Here is a 24,688-nt window from a genome sequence, read left to right as displayed (position 1 = left end):
GGTCATTGAGGTATGATGACAGCCATGTCAGCGCAGAGCCAGCCACTCCCATTCCTGCGAGGGCCGCAAGGAGGATCTGGTGGTTGACTGTGTCGAAGGCTGCAGATAGATCTAGGAGAATCAGGACAGAGGAGAGGCCTTTCGCTTTTGCTAAGTGAAGTGCCTCTGTGACCGCAATGAGGGCTGTCTCTGTGGAGTGACCAGTCCTGAAGCCTGACTGATTAGGGTCTAGGAGGTCATTCTGTAAGAGATAAGTAGTAAGTTGGTTGGATACAGCACGTTCAAGTGTTTTAGAAAGGAAGGAGAGAAGAGAGACAGGACGGTAGTTGCCTATGACGGTAGGGTTCAGGGTTGGTTTTTTTATGAGCGGCGTGACTCTGGCGTATATAAAGTTAACAGACCAATAAGTGCTTGTAGGGTCGTGGCAGGAATAAGGTTAAATAGCTCTAGAATAGAACATAACAATCATAGTATAGTGCAGTGTGTGCAAACCAGCTGCTGAAACAATGATAAAAGTAGCACTAAATTACAATACAACAATCACAGTCTGGATGTAGTGTGTGCAGAGTAGCAGCAGACACAATGATAAAGTAGCACCGGGTTACTATAATAGTCACAGTATAATAGCCACAGTATGAGTGTAGTGGCAGCAGAAACACGATGAGATAGTACTAAATTGTAATACAATTAGGGCTAGGCGATATGGCCTCTAAATGATATCACAATATTTTTTGGCTATGTCACGATGCACGATGTACATCACAATATTTTGACATTTCCTCTAAAGCCCTTAAAAATGCTTGATTTAACCCTTTGAAGCATACAGTCACGCCAACATGACGATTAAAATAGTCCCTGCAACATATGTCTGCATTAAACCATGAAGATGCTTTCAAAAATAATTTAAAACATTTCAAAAAATCTAAAAGAGTAGTCTACTGACACTAATACAGAATATTTTTTATTAACATCTAAGACAATTTATATAAATACTCTTGGGTGCCTAAGACTTTTGCACAGTACTGTTTTCTATCCACTTTAGCCAAAAATACACACACACTACTGTGAGAAAATAATAATCTTGTAACCGAGGAATGGTCCGCCTATACTTTTAATATATAGTAATATAAAATCACGGGAGACTTGATAGCTTAGACTTATGATTTTTATTATCAGCAATGTTATAACATCCTACTGGTAAACAAAATACTGTAAAGGTGTGCATCATCATCATATTTACTTTTTAATTGCATGAAACATTATGAAGTATTCTCTTATGCCGCTTTTCCACGGTCTGCACGGTACCTACTCGACTCGGTAGTACCCCCCATAGATAGATATAAAGACGGTACCCCCCCGTCAGTGTAGCTGGGGCGCCGTGACGTCATCTTCAACGCGACACGCGGAGGATTTTCATGCTAGCTATCAAGCTACTCTATGAATCCAGTGCCTTATTAGCTCTTTTACGCTAGTTGCAATGCTAACGGTTAGAACGCGAGGCTACTACCAGTTCATCCACCTCGGCGCCTCCATATTCCATTGCCATTTCTGAATAAAAACACGTAGGGCTAACGTTTAAACTCGCAAAGCTCTCTCCACTTCTCTCACGCTCTCGTATCCCCGTTCCCTGTTTCCTCCAAACAATCCTGTAGCACTGCCTCTCTGGGTGTGTGTGTGTGTGTGTGTGTGTGCGCGCGTGCGTGTATGGGCGTGTACATGACGTAAGTTGGGGCGAGTCTGTGTGCATTTTTTTTCTTTGAGAGGGAGAGACGAGAGAGTAGACAAGCTCTGCGCCAAAGTAAGTCATCTCAACCGCGGCGGCTTATAAACTGATGTGAGGGATTGTGAGAAACATCACAATGTCCACGATACGTTTTAAAAGTTTATCGTTTATGAACTGTACCCGATATTTATTTGATATCGTCATATCGCCCACCCCTAAATACAATAGTGACAAACTGTCCCGGAGCCTGCTGGTCCGGGTGCTGAGACTCCGGTAGCGTTTACCAGACGGCATCAGTTGACACAGTCCACAGCTGGGGTGGTGGTTGGGGTCTTTTATATTCCTGTAGGCTTTTCTGACACACCGTTTGTTATATATTTCCTGGATGGAGGGAAACTCACATCCACTGATGCTCTGGGCTGTTCGTACGACCCTCTGTATAGCGTGTTGTGATTGAGGGCAGAGCAGTTCCCATAACCAGGCTTGACATGCAATTTGGAGATAGACAATTCTCCTGTTGGAAGTTGTCTTGTCCCCTTGGAATACCCTACCTAGTACACAGACTATTTTCTGTCCCAAGGGCAGGTTGGTGGTGATGGCAGGCGTCGCATTAGACAGGGAACGTCCTCAAGTTGGTGACATGGACCCGACCAGTGAGCTGTCAGCTAACAGCTGGCTGCTCTCACCTCTGAGCCAGCAACGTGGTTTTCATAGGTGCTGTTTTGACATTTTGGGACTTGGATATGTCAGGACGGGGGGATTAATGTTGTCCAGGTTAGGGTCAGGTTAAGGTTAGGCAGGATAATAGAGTGGTTGAGGTTATAGGATTAGGTTGAATGGGTAGAATTATGGTTAAACGTGTGTTTATTAAACGTCATTAATGTATTGTTTTAACGTCAAATCTTTATTTTTTTCAATAGCATATTTCTAGGCCTACATAAATGTCAAACGTGTGTGCCGCCCATCGCATGTGTGTGTCACTGCATGATGACATTGTCAATGTGTGTGCATTCTGTGCAATGAATAAAGACTTGTTCAAAGTCCATGTTTAATCTAAAAATGAATACAAAAATAATAGGACTTTAAAAACACAAGAACCAGATGTACTTGTACGCTTGAGATATTACTTATTCCTCTCTCCTCTAAACAAGAGAGAGAATTAAAAGGTATCGCTATAGAAACACTGCTTCTCCTAAGTTAGTCGTCAGACTAGTAGTCAGACCACCCGATGGCTCTGAAATCCTTTCATTCTACTGCTCAATGTCAGAGCAGTACAAAAGAGCTGCAGCCATGTTCCCCCACTGTGTCTGTCCCCTCCCCCCTCCACGGGCTCCGCTTCAGCCCCTGCATGTTTCATTTGTTCCTTTTCAAAGTTTTGGCATATTCAAAGTGCGTACAGAGACTCGCTGTGCGCGTAAGAAGCTGATTGGACATCTCCTCCGGTTCTTTGTCCCCCTCTCTCCCGTCGGTATGTTAAAAAGTCGTCCCTTCTTGCCACTACATCAGTTTATTTTGCTCTCGTGCCGGGGGTTTTGGCACATTTACTGTCGGTTTCGCCGAAGTGTTATGCGAAGGGTGCCAACGCGAATGTAGCCGACATCTGTGAAGCCGATTCTCTCATTTCCCCGCAGACGCCGAGGCGGCTCTTCACTGCGGTGTCGAGACTGTGAAGATGCCACTCCAAGAGCCGAGAATAATCCAAACGATAAAGCAAATACACGATTGTAATTACAATCCCTTACTGACCCTAATTGTGTTTAACCACCGTTGCTGTTGTTGTGTTTTTGTGTAAGTGAACTAGTTATTTGAGTCATGATTTCCACATCTCATTTCTGTTGAACCTGGAACTGAGTTAAATCGTCAACAGTCGGTCAGGTGAATACAAGGACACACAGGGGCGAATTCACAAAGGGATTGTGTGGCTTTTTCTGACGCTATGCCTGTGCAAATAACCCCAAAACAAACCCTGCTATTCACAAAGCACTCGCAAAGGGTGAAATACTGTGCTAACTGCGTTGCCATCATCATTACGTCTCTGTGCGTCCGTGCTATTTGCGGGTTTTTAAATTAGGTAATATGGGCGGAAAATGTGCCCCTCTCTATGCAAATGAGCCTCATTGCAAAAACACTACAATTCACAAAGATTGGCGCTAATTGCCAAACGCAGTTAAAGTTAAGTTATTTACGTTTTCAGAGAGTTGGTGGTAACTAAGCGCATTCATAAAGGGTGCCATGGCCAGTGTTTCCGGTGATCCAGTGGGTTAGGTAATAATCACAATAAAGAGAATAGAACCCGTACACTCATATGCTCCAGAATAAACGTTTAATTTATAATGTTTCGTCAGGACCATGGTGAACGCAAAGTTTATTCTGGAGTATATGAGAATGCAGGTTCTATTCTCTTAACTAAACATTAAATTCAACTTAATTTTTCACTAAGTCTAAGTCTGAAAATATTTTCACTGGCACAGTGCCAAACTTCGGCCTAAAGATTCAGCACCATGAACAGGTCTGCTCAAACTAATTTATTTTGGGATGACATGACAAACAAATGCAATGGCAAAAGGTAGTGACAAAAACAAAGGATGCAGTTGTGTCATGAAAATACAAAATAAGAAAGCTCTATATACATTACGAAATAAACTAAATAAAAATGGTGAAAAATACTGTTATATCTGTTATAACGAAGAGCTATTGATCCGTCAGGACTTCCAATTCATGATCAGAGAATCAAAGCTTTCTTTTCAGTCTGCCATGGTCCTAGGACATACATACTGTTGCATGGGCAGTATCTATACTATTTTACCATATCAGAAGCAAATTGCAAGTTGCGGAGCAAACTGCTCCAGGAGCCAACTGCGCTGCCAGATATCAGGAGCAAATTGCACACCATATGGGCGTGTTTGCGCTAGTATTAGGGCTGCCGCGGTATTGATTTTTTCTTTACTGAACAAATTAAGGAAGCCATTGAAACCGCTGTGGTAACCGCAATAATTTTTTTTTAAATATAATGTTCAAATAATTGCTTCCTAAATAAACGTTTAGAATGCATTTATTTCTGTAGTAGTCTATTCTTTATAGCCTATAGTCTAACGTTAAATGTCTATCTTTATTCCAGTGTTGTCATTAAAGAGGATGACTTTGCAGCAGGAATATTGGTTGAAAACAGCTGGCTCAGCCTGCTGGTCGCGACTTGCGGTAGCTAACGTTAACCAAACGCTTGGTTCAATAACCAACTAGGAATTAATTGACTGTCCTATCTATCTGCATAACAGATAATAATGTCATGGAATCCAAGGCCAGATTAAGAATTCAGAGGCCTCTGGGCCAGACTCTTGTGGAGGCCCCCACACACACATACACGTGCACGCACGCACAGTGGCGTTTTTATATGTAAAACATTGGTGGGGCAGCCACTAACCAAGGCTACATACCAGGCAAACTACAGTAATCAAAATTACAGTAATCGTTGTTTGCAAATTTCGCACCACATATCAGGCATAGGCTACAGGTAAGCCTGCATTGTTAGTCGTGAAAGCAAATTAATCTGTCCACGCTGAATTAAACCCTCTATTTTCCTCAGACTTTCCTTTTTTTGGATTTATCTATGGTTAGCTTACTGGGGGGTTGGAAACTCAAGATTAGCCACTTGCAGACGGCAGGGAGAGGCACGGGGTGTGACGTACTGTATATTTTAGTTGATGAAATATTTTTGTTGACTAAATATTTTAGTTGATAAAATATTTTTTCATTTCAGTGTCACAGTATGACATCGATCTCCAAAATAATAAAAAAAAGTAATAATAAAAAGTAAAACCCTCGTCACTAGAGGCCCACGGGCCGCGGCCCAAACGGCCCGGTCGTTAATCCGGCCCTGATGGAATCGTTTGTTCAACCCAGTGGCCAGCGAATTAACACCAGCTAAAGCTAGTGATGGATCCGGTTATTACATGGGGCTTAATCAAGAGTTAAACTGCTCACTCAGCCCTATTGTTACATTAGATAGCCAACAGTTTAATCCCTAACATTATGTGTAGCTGGCTATCCTTCAACACATACCATAACACGGCCCAGGAGTACATTTTAGCTTATTCTACCAACCTGTTACACAGCACGGAGCCAACTTGCTAACGTTAACTTGGGCAACTGCGCTCAGCACACATATACACGGCATATCTACTGCTCTACTGCTCCAGAACAGAACCAGAACAAAGCCGGTGATGCGGTAATCAGCTTGACTCTGCGGTGGGCGTGACGTGATGGTGATACCGCGATAATGCGGTAACCGCGGCAGCCCTAGCTATTAGTATATCATTTGCGCAATATCTTGTGAATAGGTCCTTAAGACAGAGCACAAAGCGGGCACAGATCACACGCACAGGCGCAATCCATTCTTTGTGAATTCGCCCCATAGTGTCATAGATGTGAAGCATTCTCGTATAGATTGAATTTACACAAAGTGCCATGCCTCTGAGCTGCCACTAGGGGAAGATTGGCTAAGTGTTGTGAATAGGGAGGTGTAGTCTGACGTCACTGGTTGTTCCACCCGTATAGGGATTTATCATTGGGAAAATGGATTATCGGCTATTGTAACAATTCTGCTGCATGGAAATTGAAAAGCTTTCCATTTTTGCAGAAAATGTATTCCCTTATATCACTAACATTATTGTTTAAGCATTTTTGGTTGAAATAAAATTAGGCGTTTTTTTTTATGATTAATTGCGAATATTTTCATAGAACAGAAAGGTACACCATGCAAATGTTAATGCTTTATTTGTTTTAAATTAGACGATTTAGAAATGGGCAATGGGGAAATACATTGCGTTGGACAGAGGGTGGAACACGAAAAACGGCAATGACGTAACCACTACACCTCCCTGTGAGTTAGTGACATTGCCAGTTATAGAGGTGCTTCACATCATACAGATCATCATACATTATGATACAGGCACCTCTTTTTAATCAGTATCTTAATACGGCCCCACTAGACACAAGTGATTACAAGTTTACTCTTTTCAAAATGATTATATTGTCTGTTATTGTCAATTTACTTACTTATCAGATTTATTATCATATATCATGTTAATTACAGGCTGTGACCGTGAAGGAATTAAAAGTAGTTAATGGACATGGTGATTCATAATTAAATCTGCAGCTGCACAGAGACTGATCATTTTATGACTGTATTTGAAGTTCCCTTTCTCACATACATGTGCTCCTACAGTATAGGTATGCAATCAGCAGCTACACAAATCTAGCAATATCTAGTAATTAAGACAATCAATATTACAAGGAATTACTTTGACATGATTTAGTTGCAGACATGTCTTTTCTTATTCATTCATATAATTAATATTTAATCACTACCATCATGATTTGTGAAATGCAGCAGGCCTCTTTTCTTGATCCACAAACTGTGTCCGAGGGAAGCAGCAGTTGTGATTGAAGGATAAAAAAGAGGGCATGGTTTGATGCCAGCCTATTCTATGGGATTAGAAGGGAAGATAATGTCTACATCATTCCACAGTCGTTGTAGTTACTGTGTTTATTGTGGTAAGATGGCCCAGCTGTAAGTTTAGTAATTATTATATATTTATATTATATTTTTCACATTGGTCAACGAGAAGTATTTTACAATAATTAATTCTCCATTACAGGAAACGTTACACCTTTTGAACACAAGAGGGCGATACTACACAGGTTCGCTGCTCAGAGCCTCCGGGAATTAGCTCTCTGGCTCTTGTTTACAACATGGAAATGCCATTGTAAATCGATTGTTGTTGATATAGTTATGCATTCAAATATTGTATTATTATTATTACAAATAATAATAATAATAATATTAATATTAATAATGATTAATTAATTAATTAATTAAACATGGATTTTTTTTTGTCAATTGAAATAAGCCTAGCCCCTTTTACTATATCTTGTGTCAATGAACTTCACATTTTTTATGTTTATTCCACGCAAATCATTTTTAAAGGTTTATTCTACCCAATAGTGTAATGTTGTGTAATAGTGTAATATTTTGTATTAGTGTCATAGTGTACTAGTGCAATAGTGTATTAGTGTAATAGTGGCATAGTACTAATTTAATGGGGTGTAAAAGTTAGAACCGGTACCGGTACCTGGGAATCGATCTAGTACCCAATGATACCTTTTTTCTGTACTTTACTCTCGCTGTAATAATAATTTAGTTGTAAAACTAAAATAAACTTCTCAATTTCAACATTGTTATCACACCACACAAACTTAAACCCCTCCCTACCTCCGTATCACCTCCCAAACATCCCCACAATATTTTTTTAATGTTGCATGATCATGTATACGTGTATTATGTATTATTATCTTCTTATGTTTAAATATCAACATTATCTGGCCATCCTCAGTAAATATTATCAAACTCCTGACCTCATCTGGTCTTTCCAAAGACCAAAGAGATGGGACTCACGCGCGCGCACACACACACACACACACAAAATTGTACATTGGAATATTGACAAAACCTTACTTGGTCATTTACTGTACATTGGAGGGGGTTGATATAGGTATAAACCTGCATTCCTTCGAATATATCATTAATAAATTAAACTTATATTGAAATACACTATATAGCCTATACACCAACACTGAAATGACAGTGGATAAATAAATAAGAACTAAAGCTAATCGGTGGAAATAGACTGCATTAATATTCCATAACAAGTCTTGTGTGCGCCTACGAATGAATAGCCTATAGGCTTAATTATGGAATAATAAGCCATACTGCGTTCATTCATTACGCCCGCCGTAGGCTATATATATTATATTTCATTCATTCATTCATATACAGTACTGCGCGCGCGAGCGTGTGTGTGTGTGTGCGCGCGCGCTGCGGCAGGTGTACCGTAAACTGTATATGATGCCAATACATTAATCTAATCTAGTTTTGATGGCACGCAAGCGTGATTACGAAACCTAGCCGCATTTCTCTGAGACGCTCTCTGATTGGCACTGACTGACGCTAGGTTTCGTAATCACGCGGCTCGCAAGACTCGCAAAGCACTTCCGCCATTCCATTTGCACACAGCTGCGTCACTAGTTGCCTTATAAGGAGCTATAAAGGTGTTGTTTTGTATGCAAATGACCTGAACGGGAACGCGCTTTCGAGTTTAAGACAGAATGCCATTCTCCAAGCAGATATCAGATCAGATAATTTGTGCAACCTTTTCAGCCACTTAAGACATATTACCAGCACTTTCAGGACTCAGAGTGAACTTGTCATTGATTATGTCTCAGTAGTTCCAAGATAAGTCTTCCAGAATATATCTTTGAGACATTTTCGGGAATGAGACCCAATGAGAGTATCAATAATACACCTGAGTGAAGTCTAGTAAAAAAAAATTATAATAATAATCTTTTTCTTTAAAAGTTAATCATGAGTTAAAAAAAATTGTGGCGTTAATAGAATCGGGCGTTAACGCGTTAATACCGCATTAACTTTGACAGCCTTATTTTTTACATTAGGATCTAACATCCCAACAGGCCACCTTGTTTATGGTTTGATTCAGTTTTAAATAGACAATAATAAAAAGAGTAAGATAAAATAGACAGAGTAAAATAGTGCAATAGTGCAGTGCAATAAAATTGTAGAATAGAATAGATAAAAAATATATTTTTTTTTACAGTGCAATAAAATAGTTCTGGATTACTGTTCAACAGTTCAAAGTCGTATTTACCTTCTCTGTTTGGTATCCACAGTTTAAAACTTGACAGTCTTCCCTCCTGTTTTATACCCACTTTGACCCTTTGAACCTCCCACCCAGGGCAAACCTCCCTATCAGGGTGCAGTTCCCTCTCTCAGGGTGCAGTGCTAGGCCTGGGTCCTACACAGTTTTAAAGCCTGACAGTCTCTTGTTTGATACCCACACAGTTTAAAGGGGAGATGAAGAGCATAGCGATATAAACATAGTCATAGCATCAAATTAGTATTTAGATAAACCACAGAAAAAATCACGTTATAAAAATAAGGCGTTTCTAAGAAAAAACTATTTGTTATGTCCATTTATGTAGCATAAATCAACATGTGCGCCGCCATTTTGTTGCTGACGTCACAGAGATGGTTTCGCCCGGAGGCGGAGCCTCCCACCTCAGAGAATTGCACGCTGTAGCAATATTTTTAGGCTCCTCAAATATCGTTATTCATAAAAACACATTTATGTAATATTTTACAGCATTGAGCAACCCCAACAGGGGGATGCTCTGTAATCTTTGAGATGGCGAGACCTGCAGTTGGCACCTGAGATGGCGAGACCTGCAGTTGGCACTGTGTGAGGCCACGACATTTGAGCAAATTAATAATACTGCATGTTCTGAAGGTCCAGATTAATAATTAGAATGAGTTCAACAGAAAGGTATAGATTAGTTCAGCCTCAACCGAACTCAGTCTAAAGGTCTATTCTGTCTCCGTTATCCTCTGCCCGTCGCCGTCGGCAGATCGATGCAGGAGTATGGTATTCCTCCACTCCCTTGGCAACACCACAACACCAACGTTACCACCACAGCGCTGTAGCAAAACACCTCTCTCCCCTCACTTTTATTCTCCAACTAACGGTTATCTTTTTCTCCATTCAATATGTGTTGAGTGGCTCGGCTGTATACAAAACTAACGGTATAACTTTGTCTCCGTTCCAATGCATGCTGTAAGCAGCGGCGATACAAGGAGCATATACGGGCGAACAATAAAACAATAAAACACTATCAGGTCAACAGTAAATATATATCTTACAAATAAAACAATATATATATACCGTACTTTTCGCACTATAAGCCGCACCTGACTATGAGCTGCAGCAGCTAAATTGAATGATGTGTACATATATAAGCCGCACTGGACTATAAGCCGCAGGTGTTTTAATGTTTAATTACCATATGTAATTAGCATTGGGACACAATACTGTCGGACAAATAACAAGAATTAACTCATTTACAAGTTGTATTACGTTTAGCAAATAAGGGAACAGATAAATAACATTTCAATGCAGTCAAAAAAGCAATATTTAGATTTTTACATTTTCGGGTTTGGTCACGTCGAGTCACATATAAGCCGCACCGTTATATAAGCCGCAGGGTCGAAAAATGGGGGAAAAAGCCGCGGCTTATAGTCCGAAAAGTACGGTATATAGAAAATAATAATAGGGCTTGACGACCGCGTTACACTCCCAGGTTGCACGTATTTTTCAGACATTGCCCTGTACCCGAGCTCTAGCAGGCAGTGTATTCGCACATTGATAGCCTTCTGAAAGAAGACGTTTCTTCAATTAGCTTTACCAGTGATATTTGGAGCTCTGATGTCAGCCCCATGTCAATGCTGAGTTTGACAGCTCAGTTGATTGACGCAGACTTCCAACTCCGTAAAGCGCTCCTGCATTCACAAGAGTTCTCCGGCTCCCATACTGCTGCAGCGCTGGCATGGCAACAGCATTCGAGAATATGTTCCAGATGTGGCATATTCCGAAAGAAAATATTCATGTCATACTCCGAGATAATGCCCAAAACGTGGTCAAATGCATGAAAGACGCAGGATTACAAAGTGTGGGATGTATGGCCCACGCGCTTCAGCTGGCTGTCCAGTGTCCCCGCCAATGTTCCGAGACATCTTTATATATTTGTATACTTGTTAGGCTATTTGAATCCACCATTTAGGGCTGGTGTATTCAAATAGCCTAACAAATCAAATGTAATATGTCTCGGAACATTGGCCCGCAGATGCACCACTGCAAACCAAAGAAATGTGAACTCAAGAAGCCAAAATGAAGTTTAGCCTGTTTTAGAAGGCTATAGCCAAAGTTGTCTTTTACCACCGCATAGCCTATATTTTACACACAGTGTTTAGCCTATTAAATAGGCTAATTGTTTTTTTATTCGTTTTAACTTTCAGCCTGTTAATAAATGTGTTGTTAATTCAGTATTTAACTTCTTGAATTCATATTTATTTAGGCTATGCTAATTAAAAACACAAATGTTATGGACATCTAATTTAATTATCTGCTTATTTATTAATGCTTCAATTCATTCAGAAACGTTGCAGCAAACAATCCATATGTGCATTTGTTTACATAATGATAACGTACATAAATAACATAATATTATTGAGGGAGGGAAAAAAGGAAACTGATACCTACTTCACCCTGTTAGTCAAGTTGAACTATCGCTCTGACTCAGACTGTGGGGGGGGGGCGATGTCTAGCAGATAATACAACTACAAGTATAATTATATAATATATATTTTTTCTGTGGGTAACGTTACATTTGGTTGACAATTTACTGACTGACTTTCACGACACTCCATATTTACGTAGCTATCTAACCAGCACTGTAAACCGGGACCCAGCCCAAACCATCACCGTGACGTCAGTCAGTATCCAACTAAATCTAAAATGGCAGCGCCCATGGCAAAAACGGGGAAATTACATTTGAGTTTTCAGACAAATAAGCAGGATTTCACATTTGATTATAAGACCATGTCTTACCCAAGGTACACAACAAACAAACTAGGCTCATATTGTTTAACGCTTCATCTCCCCTTTAATACCTGACAGTTTTGAACCTGTAATAAAAAGCAATAGACAGAGTAAAATAATACAGTGCAATAATAGAATAGTAGAATAGAATAGATAGTAAAATTATGCAATAGAATGGACAGAGTAAAATAGTGCTACAGTACAATCAACAGTGGGGTGTATTAGAAGGCTATGGTGAAGAGGTACGTTTTTAGCTTATTTTTGAAAAAAAAAATATATATATATATAGTTGGAGTCGTTCTGTGTTTTTCTTTGGGAGGCCAGTGAGGAGTGCATTACAGTAGTCAAGTGGGCTTGAGATAAAGGCATGGATCAGTTTTTCAACGTATTTTAGATTTATAAACGCCTGTACCTTAGCTATGTTTCTAAGGTGGAAAAATTATGCTTTTGTCACCTTGTTGATGTGTTATTTAAAGCTTAGGTCTGAGTCTATTATAACACCAAGACTTGTAACTTCGGGTTTGATCCAAGGAGTAAGTTGCCCCATATTGCTCTGTAACATTTCTCTTTTTGTTATAGGACCGACTAGTAGGATTTCAGTTTTGCCCTCATTTAATTTTAGGAAGTTGTTCGTCATCCATTTGTTTATTGGTAAGAGACAGGCGGAAATGGAGTTTATAGCTGTGTGATCATTTGGTTCAGCGGATATGTACAATTGTGTGTCATCTGCGTAACTATGGAAACATACATTGTGCTTTCTAATGATGTCTCCGAGTGGCAGCATGTATAGTGAGAATAATAATGGACCAAGGCAGCTCCCCTGTGGAACTCCGAAGTAGGTGTCATGTTTCTCAGAAGAATGATCTCCAAGCCTGACGTAATATTTTCTCCCTTTGATATATGTTCCGGAACAGTTTAATACAGTCAGAAAGACCAACTAACTTTTCTAGATGATTTATTAGGATATCATGATCGATCGTGTCAAACGCTGCGCTTAGATCTAATAGGACGAGAATTGAGACTTTGTTTGCATCAGAGTTTATTCTGAGGTCACTAATTATTTTTGTAAGAGCAGTTTCAGTGCTATGGTGCGTTCTGAAGCCTGATTGAAATTTCTCCATGGGGTAATAGTGTGTAATAGTATTATAGTGTCAGTGTAATAGTGCAATAGTGTGTAATAATGTATACTAGTGGCATAGTGTCATAGAATGGCATAGAGTGACATAGAATACTGTGGGGAGATCTGCTTTCATTGGTCTATGTTTGCCCGGCTTAACATGTAAGCTACTAGAAGAAAACAATGTGGCTGTTGCCTGGTGGACATTTGTGGTCTACTGAGCGCACCTTTCTAGTTCAATATTTGCACCCCTTATGAGACCCTGTTAGAACACTCACTTTGTCCTCCTTTCCAAGTAACTATTAGCAGCTCTGTTTCACCTCCCATGGCATTCAAGATGAATGCCATTATAATGATCAAGTGCTGTCTGGATAATGCTCTCAGTCAGCTGGGTACATGAGTATCACTCCTCACAGTGCGTCAGAACCTTAAGTGTCTGTGAGATAGACTCCTTTTTTACCATGGCGGTTTGTTGAGATCAGAGACACGAAGACTCTGAAGCACAAGGAGGCTTGTGTGTGCATTCGATTGCTCTACATTGCGATACTGGCGTCGTCGTCTCCTCCTCCTCCTCCTGTGGCCTCCCGGCACCCTGCCGTGACTTGGCCGTGTCTTGATTCCACGCCGGGCATCAGAGAGTTCCTCATTAATCTCGCCCACAATGCTGTTCCACTTCCCTCCTTTGTATAATCCTCCTTCTCTCTCTAATTTCTCTTATCGGTCACACTGACTTTGTTTTGTTTGTGTTTGGGCTGCTCACTCCGGGCTGGAGGGTGTAGACAGAGAACACAGCGCACTCAGCCCCCCCCCCCCCCCCCCCCCCCCATCAGTCATGGAGCCAGTGGTGCTTTATCATCCCAGGTATAAGCTCTGTCTGCCAGCGCTCCTCATTCATTTCCAGGGAATAAATTGAGAGTATATTGATGGGGAGGCTAATGCTTTTAAGTGCGAGATTACACAGCATTTAATAATGATGTTGCTTATTGCTCCTGGCATTGCGGAACTGTTATCCGTCATGCACACCACCCGTGTGTGTTCAGTCTGTGTCGTTTTGTTTTCCATTCCTCCTCATTTTTGTCCCATTGCAAGCTAATCTCCCGCTATCATCCGACAGTGTCGTGTTGCCGGATATCTGTCATCCAAGGAAGGGCCATGTGTTTCATCACTGTCTCCGATTCCTCTGAAAGTATTGAAGACCTGTCAGCAAGTGTCCCGGGGCAATCAATGATACACTGTTAAAGGTCCTAAATCTTTCACTTTTACATAATTCCTGTCTATGGAACACGTGTTTTTTTTCTTTTTCAATAAAATTAATTGTTTGGTATTTTAAATCAAGGACTACAGTGTACACCTCTCTCTCTGTACTTCTACGGTTTTGGGAAGGGTTCCACCCATAGTAAATGGTAAATGGCTGCCTTTTTTATATAGCGCTTTTATCCAAAGCCCTTTACAATTTGTTACTCACATTTTTACCCATTCACTCACACATTCACACACCGACGGCGGAGGCAACCATGGAAGGTGCCAACCTGCTCAAAGTATTAACTTAGTGCAAACAAACAATATGCTCAGCCAGCACTAGACTTTCCTTTCTTTAAAGGGGACATGCATTATAAATGGCTTTTTTCAGTATTTACCATTGTTTTATAGTAATAGGAGTTAGTATCAATAGGTCTGTGTCTCTAATTACCATATTGACTCATCAGTCTAGTCTCGAGTTCACGAGATCTTCCCTCACTCAACTAAACTGTTCTGATTTGACGGTTTCTGTGACGTCGACATAGCATTGATTTGCATAACTAACTAATGGTTGTTGTAGCGCACAGTGAAACCCGACACTTCCTCAAACGGGAGAGGCAGAGCGAGAGAGAGGGAGAAGGGGACCTGTCTTATCTCACACACGCAGCGTTTGTTTACACAGTGCTCCGTGCATCTCTCTCTCTCTCTCTCTCTCTCTCTCTCTCTCTCTCTCTCTCTCTCTCTCTCTCTCTCTCTCTCTCTCTCTCTCTCTCTCTCTCTCTCTCTCTCTCTCTCTCTCTCTCTCTCTCTCTCTCTCTCTCTCTCTCTCTCTCTCTCTCTCGCAGGCAGTCGGACTCGGGAGCAGCATATCACTGTAATATCTTTGTGCATGCTCCCACGCACACGCCCGTATTCCGATCCGTACAATAATAATCACAGGGGTATATATTGTCATTTGAAACAAGTTACCAATGCATTGTCCCGTGGGATTATGCCCCCCGCGGCAAAATGTATTAGTATCCCCCTCAATATCTCTATCTCTCTCTCTGTCTGCCAGTCTCAGACTGTGTGCATGACTGTCACTCAAAGTGCTTATGGGCGGAGCCAGGCCAACACAGCCTGAAATCCAAAGTGAGATCTGGCTTTTGAGTACTTGATTAGAAATATAAAACAATGCATTTCTTTTTACTGCGAGACTTGTGTGATTGGGAGACTTGTGTGTCTGGGAGACTTGTGTGACTGGGAGACTTGTGTGACTTGTGTGACTGGGAGACTTGTGTGACTGGGAGACTTGTGTGTCTGGGAGACTTGTGTGACTGGGAGACTTGTGTGACTTGTGTGACTAAGAAACTTGTGTGACTGGGAGACTCATGTGACAGGGAGACTCGTGTGACTTGTGTGACTGGGAGACGTGGTAAATACACAGGTCACAACATGTTTACAGGAACGTTTGGGAGTTGTATTTTGATTGTATTTGGAGTATATTTCCTGACTGTAGTGAACTAGGCTAGATGTCTGCCCAACTTCCAGTGATGAAGCTAAGCTAGGCTAACGGTCCAGGCGTTCCCTAAGCCCAATGCATGCAGAGAGACGAAAAAGGTATGTATCTTCTTGTCTAACTCCAGGGAAGATGTTAAATAAGCTAATTTCCCAAAATGTTGGAGTTTTCCTTTAAGTTAATGTTAATAATTAAGACAATTGCCTTGGACAAACTGGACATCTGCAGGGCCGCTGAGAATTCTCAAACGTCAATGGCCTTTACTCAATATCCCATAATCATACAACACCATGAATATGTGAGATAACAGTGTCAGTGCAACAATCTCCAATTCCATCATCATACACCATGAAGGCCTGGTGACAGTGCACCAGGAGAGAGGGAGGGATGGAGGGAGAGAGAGAGAGCGCTTGGTGTGTCAGCGTGCTAACGTAAAGCTTCATCATCAGACAGCGTGCACAAAGCCGGTGGGAAAAAGATGAGGGTACTTATAAGGGCACGCACGTATCTCTCTGAACAAAGATGTCGATTACTTTACTGTAAAAGTCTCCCTCGTTAGATGCATCCATCAATGTCCTTTTCTACGGTAATAAGAGCCAACTATGAAAGCCTGTCCTGCTCCATTACAGCTGCATCCGGGCAATGATTACCCTACGTTAATTAGCTTGTTGACATGTAGCAGTAATGTAGCTCAGTAGCTAAGCCACGTGCAGATGGACCGAGCGTACAAGAGGATGTTACCCAGCCCCGTCCACTCCCTCAGTCTCTCAGCCAACAGCAAGAGTTGGGGGTGGTTGTGAATTAAAATAATTACATTTCCTGATGATTATAGATATTTTTCCTCTGTCAGAAAGATTTGGGCTAGTCAAACATTACTTGTGACTAAATCCCTAGGAATGCTGCTGCCAGTGTCGTTGCTGCACAAAGGGCGAGTAGCATCAAACTCACAAAAATATGCAGAAGAAAACAAAGCAATGAAGTCTACAACAAATAGATATTCCTGGGCCCTCATGCATCAACGTGTTCTACGCACAGATCTGTGCTTACCCTGTGCGTACGATCATTTCTAAGCAAAGAGTGGGATTCATCAACTTCAACTTGAACTTGACTTCGTGCGTACATCTACGCACATTTCAAACCTGGCGTACCTAGCTCCCAGTGGTAGAATATATTATTACAACAAGGAAATGAGCTTCTGTGCATAATAACACCGGCATGTTCTGTACGAACCGTAGTTCATTATAGTTCATTGTAGAATAGCAACAGTAGTGTAATTATGGTCAAAACCCTATAAATAGCATTTGGAATAATAGATCTTTCTCTCTGCACTGGCTTCCAATAACTCATAGAATTGATTTTAAGGTCCTTTTCCTAACATATAAAGCTCTTAATGAGCAAGGCCCAAAATACATAGCAAATTCCCTAGTTAGTTATCTGCCCTCAAGAACGCTACGGTCATCCACTACAGGTTTACTAGACACGCCCAGAAACCAAAAAAGGATAGGAAGTATGGCATTTGCCAACTATGCCCCAAAACTATGGAACACACTACCAACACACATCAGAAACGCCAGCTCTATACACATTTTTAAAGGAAAATTAAAAACGTACCTATACAGACTAGCTTACAAATAGTTATGGCTTGGAAAAACCTGATGGATCCATGAGGCTAGGATAAGCCTTGTGGACCCAACTTTTTAGATGAAGGAACGGGTACATAGGAGACACGCCTCCAGTTTTTCAAAAGTTTTTGACACGCCTCAGCTTCTGAGCTGAAGGCGTGTTTTTGCGGACCTCCCAAACTTTCAAACTTTTTAGATGAAGGAATGGGTACAATAGGAGACACGCCTCCAGTTTTTCAAACGTTTTTGACACGCCTCAGCTTCTGAGCTGAAGGCGTGTTTTTGCGGACCTCCCAAACTTTAAAACTTTTTAGATGAAGGAATGGGTACAATAGGAGACACGCCTCCAGTTTTTCAAAAGTTTTTGACACGCCTCAGCTTCTGAGCTGAAGGCGTGTTTTTGCGGACCTCCCAAACTTTCAAACTTCTTAGATGAAGGAATGGGTACAATAGGAGACACGCCTCCAGTTTTTCAAAAGTTTTTGACACGCCTCAGCTTCTGAGCTGAAGGCGTGTTTTTGCGGACCTCCCAAACTTTCAAACTTTAGACTGTTTTCTTTATACGTTTTTCTTTTTCTTTCTTTCTACCACAAGACGCGGCCACTGATGGGTCCATGGGACTTGGATAAGTCCTGTGGACCCAACTCTGGCCACTGACCACATGAGCGAACGGGTACATACGCACACAATACACGGCCACTGATGGATCCATGGGACTTGGTAAAGCACTATGGACCCAACTATGACCACTGATAAAAACGTAACTACACTAGCATTATAAGACCTAAACATTGCTACCTACCATACAAGTGCATTGGTTTAGTGCACTTCCGGTTGCCACTGAGCGGAAATGTTTGTGCGGACCTGTTCTCCCAAACTGGTAAGCAAATGACTGTTTTTACGTTATTTTCATTTTTACGTTACTATTATTATTATTATTATTATTTTTTTTTTAACATTGATCTTAACTGATCACTATGACTTTATTGCTTTTATCGTTATATATGCCTATAATTGTGTACAGCACTTTGAGCTACATGACATGTATGAAAGGTGCTTTATAAATACTTACTTACTTACTTACTTACTTACTCTCAGAATGAATGCAGCATGGTTTATATAGCGTTATCGGAATATACGGGGTGTAGGCTACTGACTGACTGCGCTCCGCGTAGCTTGATTGATTGAAAAGTTTATTAACAGATTGCAGAATGGGTACAGTACAGTACAGCTCAGTACATACAATTGTTAATTGGGGATGCAGACCAACTTTCGTCTTGTTTACATCAGGGTCCCCCATTTTCAATTCATCATAAATCATAAAGCTCAACTCGTTATTATTCTGCGCAGACCGCAGAAACACGGGAACGTTTTGATTATATTTAAAAGGCTTTACGTTAAACGAAACAAGTGGAACTTCGAAGCTGTAAGCAGAATACAAGTCATATGAATATAGTGTTCTTCCCCCCTTTTACTGTATAAGAAAGAATAGAAAACGCATTGCAATGACACTATAGTGGACAGACTATGTATATGATGGGATTCAAGTTCATGTATTGAAAGGCAGGCTATCATACATGCAGTGAGATTCATTGTTCTTGTATATGCTCTCGTATTATATTGTTTATATAGGCTACCCAATACTGACATCAAAATAGATTGTAGTATGCCTCTAGAAATCATATGCAGCAGGTAGAAAATTGACGGGAGATCCATCGCGATTTGGAATAAAATTGAGGAGAACTTTAATCCCTGGGGTATTAATCAAACAACACGGGAAAAGGCAGTCATATTCCAGCACGGTCTTTATTAGCCAACAACAAAATAGATGCATCTAAAAATCATATAGCCAATCGAACACAACTAATAAAGGCATTCATATTCCAGCACGGTTATAATGACACACAACCAACGCCAAACAGTGGTCAACGAACGGTCTTTATTAGTATTTTGAGCTGTCCAGGCAGAATTGCAGCAATGGTCTTAGGGAGCCGTTGATATCTGACATCACCGTTTACGAGTCCGCCTTTTATTTATCCCATAAATCATAATACGCGATAGTGTCTTCTTGGTTCGACAGCAGTGAATTCTCCGTGGAGTTTCTCGGAGTCCCGCTCGGGTCGGTCCATTATTTCACATCCCATGGGGGGTGTTTCCTCATTTTCATGACCATATATGGATAATCATGCACGAGCATTGACGGTAGAACAAAGTGGTATTCATCAACACGGAGGACCATAGAGCCTGCGTACGCACGTGTGATGAATGCCGACTTCCCTGTGCGTACGCTAGTTCTACATTCCGTGCTTACGTGTGGAAGTAGGTCAAGTTCAAAGTCCACGTTGATGCATGAGGGCCCCGGACTTTTACTTTTAAACTTTTAAACCAACATTGTACATTGTACAATATTACACTTTAATTACTGTACTTACTGTAAATAGCTGTATATTTTTACTGTATATTCTATATTAGAATGTATATACATAACATAGGAGATGTATATCCCGGACGGTATTTTATTCTTATGCTTATTTTTCGTAGGCTTATTTTTTTTTTTTTATTCGTGACTTGCTTTTGTCTACCTAAATGTTTATTGTTTACTGTGAGCGATTTGTAGTGCCAAATTTCCCTCGATATGAATAAAGTAAACTATTCTATCCAATGCAAACAACTGATAGTATTCCTCCAAGTCTACGATGATGCTGGGTGAATGTAGCGTTAGCTAATGTCAGAAATGTGCTACACTTATGTGATAAGTTAACGTGACTTGCATCCTGCTTTATTTAGCCTCAACTAGGGCTGATGAACGCTTCGAATCTTCAATAGTTCAGTATTCGATTTTACATAAATACATACATAGTTATATACATTGTGAACATTCAGGGAGAAACTGTGATTCAAGTTGGAACTAATTGTTCCGCCCCCCCCCCCTTTTTTACTCCGAGTGAACCCGCAATTATGTACTTCTAGTTACTTTAGAGAAATAATAGATCTTGTTAAACTCTGTTGCACTTTAGTTTACCTCTGAGCTGGGGAGAACGAATAAAAATAAATGAATGTTGTTCATGGAAGAGAGGGTCCAAACAGTTGGGCACAAGGAGTCGTAGGTAGAGCACTCAAATTAAGGGTTTATTTCCCCCAAAATATACAATATACAAAACCAGATACAAGTGTTTGAAAAAACAAAAAGATAACGAGCTGTTCTTGGACCCAGCAGAACATGGGTCAGCTAAACAGAACAAAACTCATGCAAAGTATACCTGAACTGAACCAAAACTGACCTATAGACTGAGACACGAGGGTGTATAGGAGGTGTAATCTGACGTCACTTTGGACCGCATGCGAGGTCCACCCGTATAGGGATTCATCATTGGGAAAATGTATTATCGGCTATTGTAACAATTCTGCCTCGTGAACATTGGCAAGCTTTCCATTTTTGCACAAAATGTGTTCCCTTCTATCACTAACATTATTGTTTAAGCATTTTTGGTTGAAATAAAATTCTGCGTAATTATTTTATGATTAATTGCGAATATTTTCATGTTGAGCTATAGATTGTGGATGAATACGCACTGTGACAGGGTTCTTTCTAGACTCCTCAAAAAACTCCCACAAACAATGGCGTAGTCGGAAATATGGTCTTGGTGTTGTTTTATTTCCCAGCCTCCAAGGTGCAGAGGTGACATTTCATAACAAGTGACATAAACAAAATAAATAACTAAACTATACTACCTCTGCAGTCTATCAGATGCGTTCCACAATAACGGCATCTGATAGACAAAACACTTACTGGGTGGCGCTTCCCTACCATTTTGCAACCGTTATCTGGTGAAGCACCACCACAGAGACAAACAGACTAACAATACACATACAGCACTTCCCTCAGTCACCTACAGTGTAACTGGTGCAGGGCAAGAACCCAGAACCTTGGGCACGCAGCCCTCATGACACCTGCACTCCTCCCCCTCCACAGGTGCCACACATAATTAATTAACAAGACTAAACAGGTGCTACACATCAATTGAATTACCGTTTCCTATACACACATTATCTAAAAACAACCTCCAACACCAAATACCCTCACAACCCAATAAATAAATGCATATACACAACACAATAAATAAATATATGTATGAATGGATATATGAATGTATGTATAAATGCATGTATGCTTAGATTAATGGATATGTATGCATGTTTGATTATGTATGAATGTATATGATGAGTGAAATGTTGTGTGTATGTGTGCGTGTGTGCTGCCCCGGCGTCAGTGACAGACCCACTCTGTCACACGCACAGAAAGGTACACCATGCAAATGGTCATGCTTTATTTGTTTTAAACGAGACGATTTAGAAATGGGCAATGGGGAAATACATTGCAATTTCAAACGAGGTGGACAGGCCGGAAACAGCAATGACGTAACCACTACACCTCCCTATTCATACCAGTTGGCCAAACCAAAATAGACACGTGGGGGAGGACAAATACTAAAATAATAAATTACATGGCTCTTTTCACATATAATTAGCAATTACTAGTTTAGTCACAATTAAAGGTCCCCTGTCTTATAAATGGCCTTTTCCAGTGTTTAGCATTGTTTTCTAGCAATGTGGGGATGTATCAACACTGATTTAATGTCAAATCTCTAGCTACTCCCGTTTCTTCAGTTCAGCTCAGACAAGAACCTCCCCCACTGAACCAAGCCATTCAGAATTGACTCACTATCCTACGTAGCAAGGCGCTGATCTGGTTGTAGTCACCGCCCACAATCAACAATTTGCTCAACAACGGAGCAGTGGGAATAATGCGGAAGCGGTCTCCCTGTCCCCGACTCTCCCTCTCTCTCTCACCTGCATTTTACACACAATCGTGAGGATCCGCTCACACAGCGCACACGCACATGCGCGCACGGAGCAATCTATCCTCTCTCTCTCTCCCTCTCTCTCTCCACCTGCATTTTACACACAATCGCGAGGATCCGCTCACACAGCGCACATGCACATGCGCGCACGGAGCAATCTATCCTCTCTCTCTCTCCCTCTCTCTGTCCACCTGCATTTTACACACAATCGCGAGGATCCGCTCACACAGCGCACATGCACATGCGCGCACGGAGCAATCTATCCTCTCTCTCTCTCCCTCTCTCTGTCCACCTGCATTTTACACACAATCGCGAGGAGCCGCTCACACGCGCACGGCGCGATCTATCCTCTCTCTCTCCACCTGCATTTTACACACAATCGTGCGGAGCCGATCATACAACGCACATGCGCGCACGGAGCGATCTATCCTCTCTCTCTCTCTCCCTCGCTCTCTCCACCTGCATTTTACACACAATCGCGAGGAGCCGCTCACACAGCGCACACACGCGCACAGAGCGATCTATCCTCTCTCTCTCTCCCTCTCTCTCTCGCTCGCTCGTTCTCTCTCTTGCTCTCTCTCGTATGTATCACGCTGTGTGGGTGACTGTCACTCAAAGCGTTTATGGGCGGAGCCCAGCCCAAAACAGCTTGAAATCTTGAAGTGGAAAAATGCTGCTTTAGAGTACTTGATTAGAAATACAAAACAATGCATTTCTTTGAAAAAAAACTTACAGATGTGTTCCATAGACTCACAGGAATTGTTTAAAATTGCAAAACATGGGACCTTTAAGTTCAGCTCAAAGACTGAACAAATACAAACTCACAATAAATAATTTATCATTTGATTTGAGTCATCTTATTTAATGGGTTTAACTCCCAAGTTTCAAGTTTGCTTTTATTTGTCACGTATAAAGTACATGTACTGTACATTACAGTGAAATGCTTGTTTCTGTATGAGCCCCTGAGAATACAGTAAAAGAAAAAGTAAGTAAAAAGTAACACCCCCTTCCGGTATTTAGGTTTGACCCATTCAGCTTGTTAGCCCTTTGCCAGTCAACCTGGAAGCACGGGACCTCATCGACCGGAGCAGCAAACAAACATGTAAAACAAAGAAAATGATGACAAACAAATCCAAACGAATGACCAATGATAAGTGAGCAAACACTTGCACTCTACTTAGAAACATATAATTCATATCATAATGCAAATAAAGATGTAAGTATGGTGTATGAAACAATAACGATGTGTGGTGTCATTATTTGGTCTGTGTGTATTATGGATGTTAATATTTTAAGTCTGTCTATTTTGTGTCTACATCACTGTTGTGTGGCACTTTGGGCTGCAATTCTTGTATGAAAAGTGCTATACAAATAAAGTTTATTATTATTATTATTATTATTATTATTATTATTATTATTATTATTATTATTATTATTATTATTATTATTATTATTATTATTATTATTATTATTATTATCATTATAACATGTATTAGAATAAAGAATAACATATGAGGAAGGTTAAGGGAGCGTAGTGGTTAGACATTAAAACTGATGTGTGGTCGTCATAGGAAATAATATAACTGCATGTATGAATGCTGTGCCAAAGCTTCAAAGCCCAAAAGAAGGTCTTCAGGGCAGCCCTAACCTCAACCAAAGCTGGCATTTTGATGATGCTCACTACAATGAAAAATTGGCTACGACAGTAGGGACATGCAAATGAGCTTAACAGTGATCGGTCAGTCTCATGTTGATGTTGGCTACAATTCTGAATGGCTTGTTTCAAGAGGGAGGGTTCTTAGCTGAACATGTTCTCAGTATTGGGGCTAGAGCTTGGGTCTTCACTCCCGTACTGTCTCGTAAGATTCAATGAACTCCCGTTCCTCCCAGTGAAAGTGCACTGTCCCCCCCCGTCCAGCGATGCAGTGGTGGTAGGACGCGGTTACACGCTGTTGTAGTAGATCACTGAGGCATAAGTGAAAAATGCATTCACAATTGTCACTGGACTGGTCGTGCCGTGCGGCAAGTACCCGGCCGGCACTTATCACCTAGACTTTGCATAATAATAGGATACCGATAGCATAACAACGAGAAGAGCCAAACCAAAATACAAGCCCTGTAC

The 24,688-nt window shown here is 41.0% G+C and overlaps 1 protein-coding gene across 1 annotated transcript in view; it reads left to right on the top strand.

Annotated features, from left to right (window-relative positions):
• Positions 1 to 24,688, top strand: part of cntn3b (contactin 3b) — a gene marked incomplete at both ends in the record, with an annotated part of 270,445 nt that overhangs the window by 130,588 nt on the left and 115,169 nt on the right. The gene's annotated exons all lie outside the window — the stretch shown is intronic.

Source organism: Notolepis coatsorum, assembly GCF_963971535.1.
Source record: "Notolepis coatsorum genome assembly, chromosome: 6".
Classification (NCBI taxonomy): domain Eukaryota; kingdom Metazoa; phylum Chordata; class Actinopteri; order Aulopiformes; family Paralepididae; genus Notolepis; species Notolepis coatsorum.
This window is presented reverse-complemented; position numbering and strand designations above follow the sequence as displayed.